The sequence below is a fragment of the Diadema antillarum genome, unplaced genomic scaffold (assembly GCF_040938485.1).
Source record: "Diadema antillarum isolate AM-2024a unplaced genomic scaffold, OU_Dant_1.0 scf00000048, whole genome shotgun sequence".
NCBI classification, from domain to species: Eukaryota; Metazoa; Echinodermata; class Echinoidea; order Diadematoida; family Diadematidae; genus Diadema; species Diadema antillarum.
The window spans coordinates 644,908-659,717 of NW_027270937.1; the positions used below are offsets into that span (position 1 = coordinate 644,908).

At 39.0% G+C, this 14,810-nt stretch overlaps 1 pseudogene; it reads right to left on the reverse strand.

Annotated features, from left to right (window-relative positions):
• Positions 1 to 14,810, reverse strand: part of LOC139715429 (glycerophosphodiester phosphodiesterase domain-containing protein 5-like) — a 57,944-nt pseudogene that overhangs the window by 27,276 nt on the left and 15,858 nt on the right.

Here is a 14,810-nt window from a genome sequence, read left to right on the forward strand (position 1 = left end):
ATGGAGGTATTTTCTCTCGGAAACTGGTAACATTCGATTTTGTTTGTAGAAAATAATTCCATACTTGGAATCCACCTTGCATACATTTAGTTGTTGCAACGTCAGGTGGATATTGACGTGTTTACGGGTTGCCTGGAGCAACCTTTGCCGGGGAGGTATGCATGAAAATAGTTTAAAGGTCTATGTACCCGCGAGTTTCTTTTAACGTTGTTATGATGTAAGTTAATTTATGCATGCTTTCGGGCAGGGTATGTTCGTGGCAACCCGGTGGCTTTCTAGGAGCCTACCTGGGTGTGGCGTGTGTAATGTAAATGTATACACTGTACATACTTTCGGGCAGGGTGCATCCTTGGCGTTCCAATGGCTTGCCTGAAGTCCGCTGGGGGCCTGCCTGAGCGTGGGGACGGCGGGTGAATGTTGTTTGCTAATTTCTAGATTTTCTGTCCATGGGGCCTATTAGTATTTACGAATTTCCTTTTATTAGCCGTACATTGCAATGTGGCTGTGCGCGGCCCTGTCGCTGTGCTCAAGTGTTACACTTGTGTACGGCGGCGGGGCTGTGTGTAGTCAATTGCAATGGTCCTGTGGAAGTTATTCAATGTGCACTCGTCGTCGCCATGTCGGGCGGGCCTGGGCGGGCTTTCGGACTGCCAAAAGTTATTTTATCCTATTTTCGCATTCTCGCATGTACGACCCTTTATAGTATGTTTTTTTAGTAAGAAGATATTTAAATATTTGAAAAAAAAGTATAAAAAACACAGATGTGTTTAAATTGTTTGTATCAAAGAAATGTTTTAGTGTTGAAGTAATAACTTTGTAATTCATTTATCCTCTGTAAAATTATGTTGCTTCGAGAAATCAATAAATTCTATCATTTGAAAAAAAAATATGATGCAATTGGAAAGATTGTGAGTGTGGGGATTTGAAAACAGAAACAAAAGAAATCATGGAAAGCGATGCAAACAGCTTGCAGATCATGCCTTTTGATGACGGGCCAGATGATATATTTCAAGTCATACATTAATGTCTGCGGTTCTTCATACATGTAGATGCTTCTACCATGTCTACAGTACATAGAAGTTGCCGACGTACGCTAATGTGGGTATTCTCTAAACACTTTCCGACACGCTGTACAAAACAGGGTTGTAAATCAAAGATCTCTCCGTGAGGTTTGAATTTGCTGTCTGCCGATCAGTGGTCAAAGTTTACAAAATAATTCCATAAACGCTCTGAACATAATAATGAACAGAGAATGACAATGCGCAATACGGTTATTACTGTAGTTACTTCACTTCGAATACGCCATAATGAAAAGGGCATTCGAAACTCTTGGGTTTGGCAGCACAAAAAAAAAAAAAATGCATTCATCACTCTATAAACGTCTAAACGACGACTAATTATCACATGGTCAGATGGTGCTAAAAAACAACAACAAGAGCATAATATACAAGTAGGCTATATTCCTTAGAGAAAATATAGTATCTCACACGGTGGTGTTACGTAATAATGCACCTCTACAAAGGTACATGTATCGTATCCAAGAATATTCACTATACAAGTTTATTTGCTGTATACACGTTCAGTTTTACGACAATCATGCCACAGACAAGGGCAAAATCTTCTGTATGTATTATTTTTTGAAAGCTGGGGAAAATGGGTAGGACGGATGCATGTTTGCATATCTACGTATAATATTAGGTGAGGTCAAATCTAATTGAACCCCCAAATAGCAACTAGTTCGTTCAATAGCATGTACTGGGCTTTGCGGCACTCGTCCTTGAAGAACGTAAGTATTCGCATTTGCAGAATACGAATAGAAGGCGGCGGCCAGAAAGTCACTCATTCTTTAATAGTCGCCTTTCTCAAAGTCTTTACTGTTTCAACATCCAAATAGATCCAAATATTTTGTATCATTCGAGAAAAACATCGACCTTTAATAGCCTCTCTCTTTTCCCCTTCTCTCTCTCTTTCACTCCCACTCTTGGAAGATCAATTAAGAATTCAAAGGGGGTAGTGTAACTGCTTTCATCATTATTTCTTTTTTTCTTCACATCATTCTTATCACAATATGCCTCCATGGTGAGACGTCACTACGTTAATGAACGTTTATATACTAACATGAAAAAATGAGCACAGTAGTTACGCATTTTACAAACATTCTCAGTCTGTAATAGATCAAATTCAGCCTAACTTTGTGTGTGTGTGTGTGTGTGTGTGTGTGTGTGTCTAGTCTGACTTGTATACAATAATATTGAAGTGAAAGAAGGATATTATTCCATGTTCATCGTGTCACTGCCGGCAACCAGGGACAGCCTGGTGGTAGTGTCGCTGCCCGGAAAGCAGTAGATGACAGGTTCGAGTCCCACTGGTTCCTTTTTTTCCGACAAGTTTGTTAATTTATAGATCAGCAGTTGCGTGTAGAGGGAGACACTGAAGTCACGGTTATACCATGAATATACCTGCACAGTGTCATGGAAATTATCTCTATGCCTTAATTCAATATTAGATATGTAGTGAACTTAGTTATAGTGAGTGGCATTTTGAATGCCTGTAATTGTATATCAGCCAATTTTACATAGATTTACATGGTTTCTTGTATAGTTTTGACGTTTTAGTATAAATCATATCATTCTTTATGTTGTTGTTGTTGTTGTTGTTGTTGTTGTTGTTGTTTTTTTTTTTTGGGGGGGGGGGACCAAATTTCATTGTAGGAACAAGTTAATTTCGAGCATTGATATAATATATTCTATATTATATATATCGTGAAGCGGGCTTGGCCTCGTACGTGGTGGGTGCTGCATTATGTTTGGGAATATGTGTGACGGAAGAATGACTCGCACATATACATATACATACATATATACACATGTACATATATATATATAAATTATATATATATATATATATATATATACATATATATATATATATATATATATATGTATATAATAATTTACACACATATATATATGAAAAGAAAAATGAGTCTCTAGTATGCTATTTACCTACTGCTGCATGTGGTACTAATGCTTCGCTCTACTTACCTGACAGACTCAAAGCTGATGTCGTTGTAAACGTTGGATATCGTCCGATTATCATACAGCTTGATGAAGAAGACATAATGAGGTCCATTCGGTGCTGGCCAGAAATCCTATTTATAGGGAAATCAAAATGGTATCTACAGTAAAGTAGAGATTTACTGCTGCAGACCCCTGAAATTCATTGACATTTTATGTTCATTTTACCACAGGAAAGGCCGTTCAACATGCGTTGTAGCATGTCGACAGTGTTCTAAAACCGGGGACCTATTACTTCAAGTAAACATTTTATTACAACGTGCGTCTTGAGAAGCATATATATATCAGGAATCTAAGGTCACTATAATGGACGATAAATTCATCATAATCATTCCCCGTTCCTGAACCACTTGTGTACCAATGGAATCGTTGGCATAACAATAAAGATGATTATCGTCACCATTATCATCATCACCATCACCATCACCATCACCATCACCATCATCACCATCACCATCACCATCACCATCACCATCACCATCACCATCACCATCACCATCACCATCATCATCATCATCATCATCATCATCATCATCATCATCATCATCATCATCATAAGACATACATAATGTAATTGCCCATTGATGGTGTGGTGTCAGAATGGAAGCACACTCTCTATTTCCAACCATAGATGGCGCGATTCAATCGACACTCTGGGCAACATTGTTGAGTGCAGGTTGAGCTTCTAAACCTATAAGCATAATAATAATCAACATCCCCGCTATCTATACGGGCCTGGAAGCTTGGCCTGATTCTGGTCCGGTTCGGAAATATTGAAGGATTTCCTTTAACCTTCGGAAAACATATTTATAGTCACAAACGACACCGTGTATGTGAACGGTCCGCCTTTTAGCAGAATGCTGGATTAGGCTCTCTCGGCCGTCCATTTTCCTTTCACAATGAAAAAAGAAGAAAAAAGGAAATAAAACACTGCTTTGTGACAATAAACTGCAATCAATTTTGGTTATTCCAAACTCCCCGATCTCCCCCACCCCCGTCCCATCCGTCCACATAGACCTACATGTACACACACCATCACACAAATCTACAATCGTTGATTTTTTCTTTTTTTTCTGTGAGGAGTTGCATTGTATTTCTGTATCCCGGATATTTCTTCCTTCTGGACGTTTGTACCTCCTGTATAGACAAGACTGAATAAAAGGGATCACTGTACTCTTCTGTCCTCTACTCCTCAATTAAATCTACGTAGGCGGGCGCGCGCGCGCGCACACACACACACACACACACACACACAAACACACAAGTTTGGAGGTATTTCATGTGTGATTAGTTTGGATTATACGATTCTGTAAGTTTTTCCAAATAATTCATTCTTATACATGATAATCGTAATGAAACAATTAAAAAAAAAACACATATCAAAAGCGCATCTCGTTTTCCTGTGAAACTCACAAAATTGCTGGCGTCCAGCCCGAAGTCGGTCATGACGTCAATAGTCACGTTGACCCAGGAGTCGGCGTAGGGGTGGTCGCTAGGGGGCGGCCTGACGTCGAAGAGGAGTGCTTTGTTACGGCTGAGCACGATCTCGAACATCTCCACCATGGTGAGAATCCTCTGGCGGCTGAACTCCTCCTTCTCCTCGGAGGAGAGGAACCAGGCATTCAGGAAAGGATTTCTCTGGGGGTGCGAATAAAAACAGACCACAAAATTATGCTGTGTATACTGTATTACAGCGAAATTACAGCGAAATCGAAATTCAGTTCCCAAAGTTATCATGTCGTCATGTTGTAGTCCATAATGACGTCATGAAGTGGAAAGCAGGCCTTGCGGCTTGAATGGGGCTACCCTGTTTTTCGAAAGAAGACATTAAATGAAAATAAATAAATAAATAAAAATAATCTGTATATCTTTATACACTATATTGTTGGGTTGTAACGGAATTTCGATATAAGGAAATAAAACCACCGGTCGGGAGGTCTTCGTTGTAACGGGTGTGCTCACTATATACAAATGCTTCAAATCTTTGCATGTCGTTTATTAATTTCTACGATGTTCAAGGCTCTTTGTTCACTCGCATACTCAGAAACGATCTATCATGAAAGTAAATTTCCAGTCTTTATAGTCACGTACGATACTAACAAAATGCAAATTTAATGATGGATAATAATATAAAGAAAATATGAGAATTCCACAAAATGTCTTTTTTCATGAAAAGTATACACATTCCATTGACTTGTTGCTGACAATGTAGTTAGAGAAAAAAATAATGATAATAATCATGAAATGTAGTCCTAGTAGTCTCCTCATTCAGCAAAGACGGCACCAAAACATTTGAAAGTTCATAACCTGTGATACGATTATCCGGTTTTCGTCAAACTTTCACTATGTGTGCTCTGTTAATGCTGCTGATTCACTCAATCCACATTTATATTTGGGCTTTGGTCTCCTTTAATTTACGTGGCGTTTTGGTTATGAGAGAAAAAGTGTGTACATCATGCCACCACTATCATCTTATTTCCGACGCCATTACTAAAAAAAATAAATAAATAAATAAAATCGCTGGAAGTCGACAAGCGAAATCTTTTGTGTGTTCAAGTGCATTACATAATCATGTGAATGAGCAGCTGCAATACTGACACAAATACCACGCAATCTTGCACGGAACCTTACTTTGGCGAACCAGGAACCTGCGTCTAGTTCGAGCAGCTGGGCTATCGTGAAGGTGTCGGCATGCTCACCCGCACGTTCGGGGAAAACTTCCTTCACGTTGGTGGTCCGGAGGAGGTTGTCGTCGTGAAACACGTACGGGACGCCATCAAAGCTGAAAGCAGAGCATGCGCAGTGAACAGTCTGTCAGGTTTTCTTGATCATCTCCCAGACAGCAGACTTGAACCCTCCCGCTTCACTCAGAATGATAGTCATATGACATAAAGTATCTCCGTAAGCCCCGCCCCCTTTTCATTCACTAAGCTCTTCTATACCCATTTCACCACTTTCAATTCAGGAAACGTAAGAAAACCTAGTTAGAAATAGTTCTTTGCGTGACTTCATTCTGCTGAATAATTGTTTGTTTTGTCCGTTTCCTAGGGCCGATTTGGGAGGTGGGAAGAAGTCATCTTGAACACGAAGTTTGTTATGCTCAGCACAGCTTTTATGACTTAAAAGTTACAATCATTTATCAATTCATGTGTTTGTTTGGTTGATTGTTTTCTTTGTAATTTTGCTGGGTTCGCCTATTCAGTCGTACAAAAAAAAAACACCTGTTTTCCAAAGGCACCCTGCAGTTTTAAAATGATTCTACACCATGCAAAATAACAAGAAAATTGTATGATCATCCCTTCGGATGAGCATACTCTATAATGTCCCCTCTATTGACAGTCAGTATCACTGCGATGATTACAGAATAATGCCGTACATAGAGCTATCGGATTTTGTCCACATCAGGTGTAGATATGTCCCTGCACCAAGGGTATTAATTAAGAGAAGATTTAAGTACACTTAAACTCTTGGTCTACCTTCCTAAGTAACTCTTTAACTTAGATTGATGAAGAATTCATATGCAGCACATGTACCTAATCCGAACGTCCGATTCAATCCCGTGGGCGTCGAATTCGTCCAGTGCAAAGAGGAAAGAAATGTTGGTGTTTTCCGGCGAAATCTGTTAAAAAGGGCAACAAGATCTTTTTTGTGAGGAGAATAAAAACCATGCCTTAGATATCGTTTATCAAGTACATTTTTGTCATGATGCCATTTATTGCAGTAACTCTACAAGGTACTCTTTGTACTCTACAAAACGTTTTTCACTTCAATCAACATGAAATATTTTTATTTCGCTTATTTTACAATTACATAAAAATTGATGATGCATGAATCTATTTCGTACATAAGAAACCATATACGTCACTGATATTTTCGACACGGTTCTGAGGGCAGCACTTATTGAAACTGGTCAGTTAGGGACAAATGGTGTTATGTTTCAAGCTACCGAAATCCTTGCATAATAATGATTGGCTGAAAGCAAATACGTCAGTGAAAATCGCTGACAAAATATATGATGAAATGCCCCCGCGGATAAAAAAAAATCGCTCAAAAATCTACAAACAATCTACACTCATTTAGCTGTTGATCGCGTGATCGCGAGGAAAATTGGCACGCTCGTCACCCACTAGGTAATCTACAAAACACAAAAATTATTCAAATTTATTTTCAATCAATTAATTATACTAATCTATGCATAGAATAAAAAAATGAATGTAAAATCTTTTAAAAATGTCTAAAACTGCTATTTTTTGGTCTAAGTACTCTTTTTAGGATTCTAATTGAATGTACATTAAAATAACGGCGGTATTTAGTTTTTTTCTCATGTATCTTGTTTTTGTAATTTGTTATGTATTTCATTGTTTCGACCTTTTGTTTTTTTGTTTTTTGATGGAAACCATCGGCGACACTATTCCGATCATTAACAACGTGCAATTACTTGATTTTAATCAGTAAAAGTAAAAATAATGATACATTTATGAATTCTGGCTAGAAACAGAATTTGCATTATTTGGATTTGTACATGAAATCACTTTTTTTTTTTTTTTTTGCAATTTCGGGTCTGACATGCACTTACAACATATTGCGTAACTTCAGAACCGCATACCCGGACGTCGCAAATTTGGTCTCAAAAGTTGCACAAGACTTCCAAAAAAAAAAAAAAAAAAAGACATGAAACGTCACGGCGCGAGATTTTTACGTTATAGGCCTACTTAAGTTCTTAGTTATACTTATACAGAAAAAAATACAAGGTTGCAGAGAATTGTCTGGACTCATTACGAGTTGAAATTGTATGGAGAGAGCGCCACACCTGTTCAGCTCCCTTGTGCGCGAAGAGGAGTGGCTTTGGCGGGTTGTCCATCGGATGGTGGTGGGTCATGATGCATGGTGACTTGATGAAGATGGGTGTGATGTAGAGACCAATCAGAACCAGGAAATACCAGATAGACGCCTCGCGGATAGGAATGCCTGAGCGAGAGGAGTCAGAGTATTAATTTTCAACTTTGTATTTTGTTTTCTTTGAAGCGCAGGTGTTCACTTGTTGAATTCATTGATTAGACGTATTGTAATAGTGCTCATAGAATATCTGAAGTGTAAGAGTGGATGTCATTTTGATTGTGTATGTTTTTGATTTGATTTTGTGTAGTTTTATGTTCATATAAATATTAATTTGTATGTTAATATTGGATATACCGAGTGAGTTTTCTTCTGGACCCCTTGGTAGAACAGCTCCACCACGAGGGCGGAGCTGACCAGGGTCATCCAGCCGCAATTTCACGAACTTTTGTAATAATTTCTTTGTATCATTCAATAAGAAGTAATGTACATAATTTTTCATTCTGCGGAAATAAAATCAACCAATCCATCAGTCAAAGAAGAAATACTTTTCTCTTTAAGTTCAGAGAAGCGAGCAAGGAAGTAATAATGTGATCACAGAGCTCAAAGCCCACAAGAAAGTGGGCCAAAAGGAATTTCCACTTCTCTATGAAGTTTAACAGAGTAAGGTCTAGATAAGCTTTAACCATATCAGGGCAATTACCCTCCGAGGACAGTTATCCCTCGGCTAAATACTTGTTAGTGATAAGGTAAGAGTAAAGATTAGGGTTAGGTTTAGGGTTAGAGTTTGGGTTAGAGTTAGGATTGGGTTCAGGATTAGGATTAGGGTTAGGGTCAGGGGAAGGGTCAGGGTCTGGGGCAATGGCCCAGGGGGTAATTGCCCTAGACGCGCTTTAAAATGGTATATATAACTTAAATTAAATTAAATTTTGACTATCCTAAGCCATTCAAAATGTGATTGTAATAAGGTTGAGACAACATTTATTTGCTCCTGCGACAATCGTTCCGGTCTTATTTTCTCTAAGGACTTGGAGTTAGGGTCAGGGTTGTGATGGGCTTTTAAGTTTAGTTTGATGTGAGGATTAGGATTAGGGCTAGAGTTATGACTGTGGGTAGAATTTATGTTTTGCTCATGACGTGCATATTGATACGTCAAGTGACAATGTGCTATCCTCATGAAATGGTAGGGTAGGATGTTACCTTTCTTTTTCATCGGACCCAGGCTGCCGGCGACGAACCAGCTCAGAATCGTCATAACGGTGACGGCAGCTAACTGCAGGAACGGACCTATGTACTGTTTGTCAGTGGGACAAAACATTCAACAAAACGACATGTAAGCAAACCAGATAGGGATAACATGATGGACTAAATACGAAATAATATCGTTCAAGAGAGGTTTGCAGTTTAGAAGCAATTACAACATATTCAAGAGAGGCCACTGAATCGCATAGTCCCATACATATAATGTCTTGATGTCGTTACTACTACATCACTACAAGTTCTAACAGGGGGTTTTAGATTTTCGACGCAGACGTTAACATTAAGACGACGATCGCGTTGACCGTTCTCCTCTCTCCCTGGGTCGTGTTGCAGAGCAGCTTTAGATTACGTGAGGACACAGCACTGATCTATAAAGGGGGTAAAATTGTGCCCCATAATTATGATCATTGCCATAAGCTCTCTGCGTTGTGCATTTGGCGCAGAACCGACCATGAAAACTCAGAGGACGCGAGATCGTTTTTGATAAGCAATTTTGCGACAGCGCAGAACAAGCGTTTTTTTTCCCCTCTGGTCGTCCGCTTCGCAAAAATCTAAAACTCCCTAATACGCCTTTACATGAAACAAATTGATACGAACAAGTGACGAAGGCTTCCACTTCTTCTTCAAAAGGAAGTGGATTACAGAAAACCTAAGAGCCAGCGAATGGAAGACTTGAAAGGTCATATCATCATCCCATCTAATTAGCATATCTCGTGACTCTCGCAGATAACCACTGTCCTGGAAAACAGGTGAAACTTTTAAGCTCTCACAACTTTCTTACTTGATGACCGAAAGCATTGAAACTGTCTGTGTAACTGTTCGAATCATTGTACGATATCAAAATCATCCCTATCATGGGGCTATTTTTTCACGTTCTAATGAACAAGTTGAACAATAAATGGGAGATTTGTAAGGCTACATCACCATCACGCCATCTAATTAGCCTATCACGTGACTGTGGCCGATAAAACGGTCCTGGAAAACATGTGAAACTTTTAATCTCTCATAACTTTCTTCCTTTCTGTACTTGATGACAGAAAGTATTGAAACTGTCATTGTAATAACTGCTCCCATTTATGTACGATATCAAAATCATCCCTCCCATTGGGTAATGTTTTTTTTTTGTTTCACGTTCTAATGTACAAATTGAATATCAATAGATTTCCAAGTTTTGGTGTCGACTTGATCATACCTCGAGTAATTCGGGTACGAAGTGCCAGAGATGTCGCAATCGAATGCTGACAAAGACCAGGAGAGTGATGGTCATGATGAGCGACATACTGAGAGCAATCTGCGAGGAATACATTAAAAACAAACACACAACCAAGCAAAGCAGTGTCAACATGATGACGTCACAATATGATAAACAATATCGGGCAATCATTATGATTATCTACATGGAGATTCCCGCAACATGCGTGATTTACATACACTGTGCAACCACTGGAACTATTCATTGTGGAGATTCTTTTCTGAGCCGATGCACGGCAAGTCGTCTTCTACTGAAAACTTTTACTAAGTTAGACTCTCAATACACTCGGGTGGACGGGGTAAGGTTATTACGGGTGTACTTTTCTACATCATTGGCTTTATAGAATGAAACAATTATTGTGGAAGTCTTTCCTCGTTAATCTTCTCTAAGGACGCATGAACACTCCTTTTCAGACACTCCGAGTATAAACACGCCTTTGTGTCGCCGTTCACCATGAACTGCAATACAAAATTCCTAACAAATGATCACTCTGACTGTCTATCACAGACAGAGCGTCACAATTTCGATGAAAAAAGAAATCAAACAGACAAACAAACAAACAAAACAGGATTCCATATCCTTTAGATCAATTTGCCTGTTTTATCCATACCTTGTGCACCAGATGAAGCTGTAATCTCTCCTTCATCGCCATGTGAAGGAAAACCAAAGATCTGCCATTTTACAAGAAACAGACAACAGGAAAGCAAAAAGGCCATAAATTCATATCGAGTGGGCATTAAAAACATACCATACAACCTGTCTCAAATTGTTATTGCACTGTCATTTATCTGCCAAAAATGATACAAGAACTTTCCTTCTGTTTAAATCGACTGCAATCCATCGATGTTAAAAAAAAACAAGGCGAGTGCCAAATTGTGTCTCGCCCATTCGCGTACAAGAAAATATTTTTCTAACTCCCAGAAGTTCATTGACCCGCCTATGACCTTTGACCTTGTGGTGACCTTCAACTCCACAAGGGACATTTACCATCCAAGTTTGGTCACAGACAGACAAAGGGATCAAAAGTTATAAGCCATAATCAAAATATGCCATAAAAACTTAACATTGGGCCCTAAAAGTTCGTTGACCCCTATCTGTGACCTTTGACCTTGTTATGACCTTTAATTCCCCAAGGGACATCTACTGTCCAAGTTTGGTCACAAACGGACATAGGGATCAAAAGTTATGAGCCACAATCGAAACGCGCCCTAAAAACTTAACATTGCGCCCTTAGAGTTTGTTGACCCCTGTCTGCGACCTTTGACCTTGTGATGACCTTCAACTCCCCAAGGGACATCTACCATCCAAGTCTGGTCACAAGCGGACAAAGAAATCAAAAGTTATGAGCCATAATCAAAACGTGCCATAAAAACTTAACATTGAGCCCTAAAAGTTCGTTGACCCCTGTCTGTGACCTTTGACCTTGTGGTAACCTTCAACTTCCCAAGGGACATCTACCATCTAAGTTTGGTCACAAACAGACAGATACATCAAAAGTTACGAGCCATAAACGAAACTCGCCCTAAAAACTTAACATTGGGCCCTAAAGTTCATTGACCTCTGCCTGTAACCTTTGACCTTGAGGTGCCTTTCATGTATGGTAAAATTTGTAACTTTGTATAACCACTCTTCCCTCCAAGTTTGATTGAAATTGAAATCCTCAGTAGAGAGTTATTCAAGTTTTTGTAGCGTTACGGACAGACGACGGACGGACAGACGCCGCAGGCGATCCCTTAGTCTCCCCACACCTCCGGTGGGCTCGACAAAAATCACACTGAAATGGAATTCTTGTCATTGGAAAAGCTTGTATACAAGAAGCAGGCATAGTAATGAAAATATACTCCATTCTCTATACTGTTCAGGGGCTGCGGAACGGGTCATGGGTGTTGTGATCCCCCCCCCCCATTTCCCCCCATTTTTCCCCCAGACACCACCCCCCTCAAAAAAAAAAGGGGGGGGGGGGTTGCAACTCTCCCTCCCCCCCCCCCCATCCCATAAGCCTAAAACAAGCTTGCACGAAGTGAAGCTTATAGGGATGGTATAGTACTGGTGGAGCTGAGGATTGGACTTATAACTTTTTGCAAGATACAAAGAACCACCAATTAAATGATACAGAGCATACCATTCTAAGAGGAATTCAAAGTTCATTAGATGAAAATCGCTTCTGGAATGGCTGAAACATTAAAAAACAAAGTAAAACCAAGCGATCCTAATAAAAGGTGGGTCCCACCTTTTATTAGGATTCCTCTGTTTTGGATATCTCAGCCATATCGAAACCAATTTTCATCAATTAAATGTTGAATCCCTGTTGGAATTACATGTTCTTTCATATTTCATTAGAGGTTTCTCATCATTCTCACCAAAGAAATGTTAGAAACATGAAATTAGGTTTCAACCAAAACTATACGATCCCTTTGATGCCCCAGTCACACAGTGCTTTACGATGGATTACGTCCGCCGCGGATAGATACGAATGAGTGGACGCAGGGGGACGCAGCGTGGACGCAGGCATCCGCAGGGACGTATGTAGACGTAACTGCCCGTAACTCATCCGCAAAATGACGTCGCCGAACCTGCGAAATTTTGAACATTTCAAAATTTCGCAGAGGGACGCCACGGACGCAAACTTACGCAAGTAACCGTAACCAAACGTAACTATCCGTAACTGAACGTAACTACCCGTGGCTTGGACGCAGACCACCCGCAAAAAAAAAAAAAATTACCTCCCGTCCGTTTGCGTTCGCTTACGTCCACCGTAAGTATCCGAAATTAACCGCAAGTTAACATATGACAACAGTTTCGTCCGCTTACGGATATATTTACGGACAGCTACGGATGCTGCGGACGATTACGTCCTTCGACGTTTTCCGTTTTCCACTCGCATGGGAACACAGAGACTCGTGGGGAGGCACACTACTTCTGTTGCCAAGCTGCAGCGCCTTTACCTGAAGGAATGCTACTACAAAGTCGGAGCGGTGGAGAGGCAGAACTGCATGGTCAAATTATGAAATTTCTCCCACAATTAATGGTCATTTTAAGTGGCACCCATATACCATGTATATATGTTGACTCTTGGTGCTGAACTTTTTTTCTTGTACTCTTCGAATGTATATTTTTCGAAAAAAGCAATATTTTGGGTAGGGGATGGGGTGACAGCATTTTATTCACTTTTCTGGCCGGGGAAGGTGTGGGACAGGGGCAACTATATAAAATGAGAACGAATTTAGTGTTTCTCTATAGTCTTACCCGCTTTACGCTCCATCGAATGTGTATTACATTTTTAATTTAATAATAATAATAATAATAATAATAATAATAATAATAATAATAATAATAATAATAATAATAACAATAATAATAATAAAGTACATTTATATTGCGCAGCTACTATAATGATTGTACTCTACTGCGCATTACAAAATGACATGCATACAAGAAATTCAAACAGAAAATACATTACTTCAAGAGATGACTTGGGTGTGGGAGGGGTGTTTGAAAGTTTTGATGTCTTTTTTTTTCTGTAAATTCAATAAGCATTGCTTTATCATAAATATCTCCTTAACATAACCCAGTAAGACATGAATATCGCTGAACGACGACAGCGTAACCACAGTTTGTCTATTCTATGACTGCAAGTAATTTTCTTATTCTGTTTAACTTTTCGATCTATATTGCATTTCATTTGTAGCATAGTGATGTTACATGTGACCCTGCACCACAAAAAACACACAAAAAGTCGCTACACATGAAATTTTAGTTGAGAGAATATTCTGAAAGAACAGACTTTAAGCTTTAAAATGATCAAATAACCTCTCCTAACCTATCTAAATATTGGAAAGAATGCACACACGCAGAAAAAGTGTAAACTGAGAAAAGAGGCTCTGAAGTACAGTGTCTATTCAAGCGCTTAATCTATATCAAGCCGTGCTGGTTGTGCGATAAATGAGACAAAAAACAGGATGGAAACCACCGGAGTAACAACAATGAGGGGATTATCAGGTTAAACTGAAATTAATAATAATAATAATAATGATGATGATGATGATAATAATAATAATAATAATAATAATAATAATAATAATAATAATGATAATAATAGATTATAAAATAATAATAATAATAATATAATAATAATAATAATAATAATAATAATAATAATAATAATAATAATAATAATAACAATAATAATGACAAGGCCTTATTTACCCAGGGTAGCCAAGTCAAGATCGGCTCGGTTGACCCATTTCACCTACTTTCAGTCCTCACACAAAATCAGTGTGTTCGACTTTTCAGTTCGCCTTTGTGATGCACGCGGTCACATACATTCTTTACATTTATGACGTTTATTCATATTTGAGTTGCACAAACAAAATTCAAACTTCAAG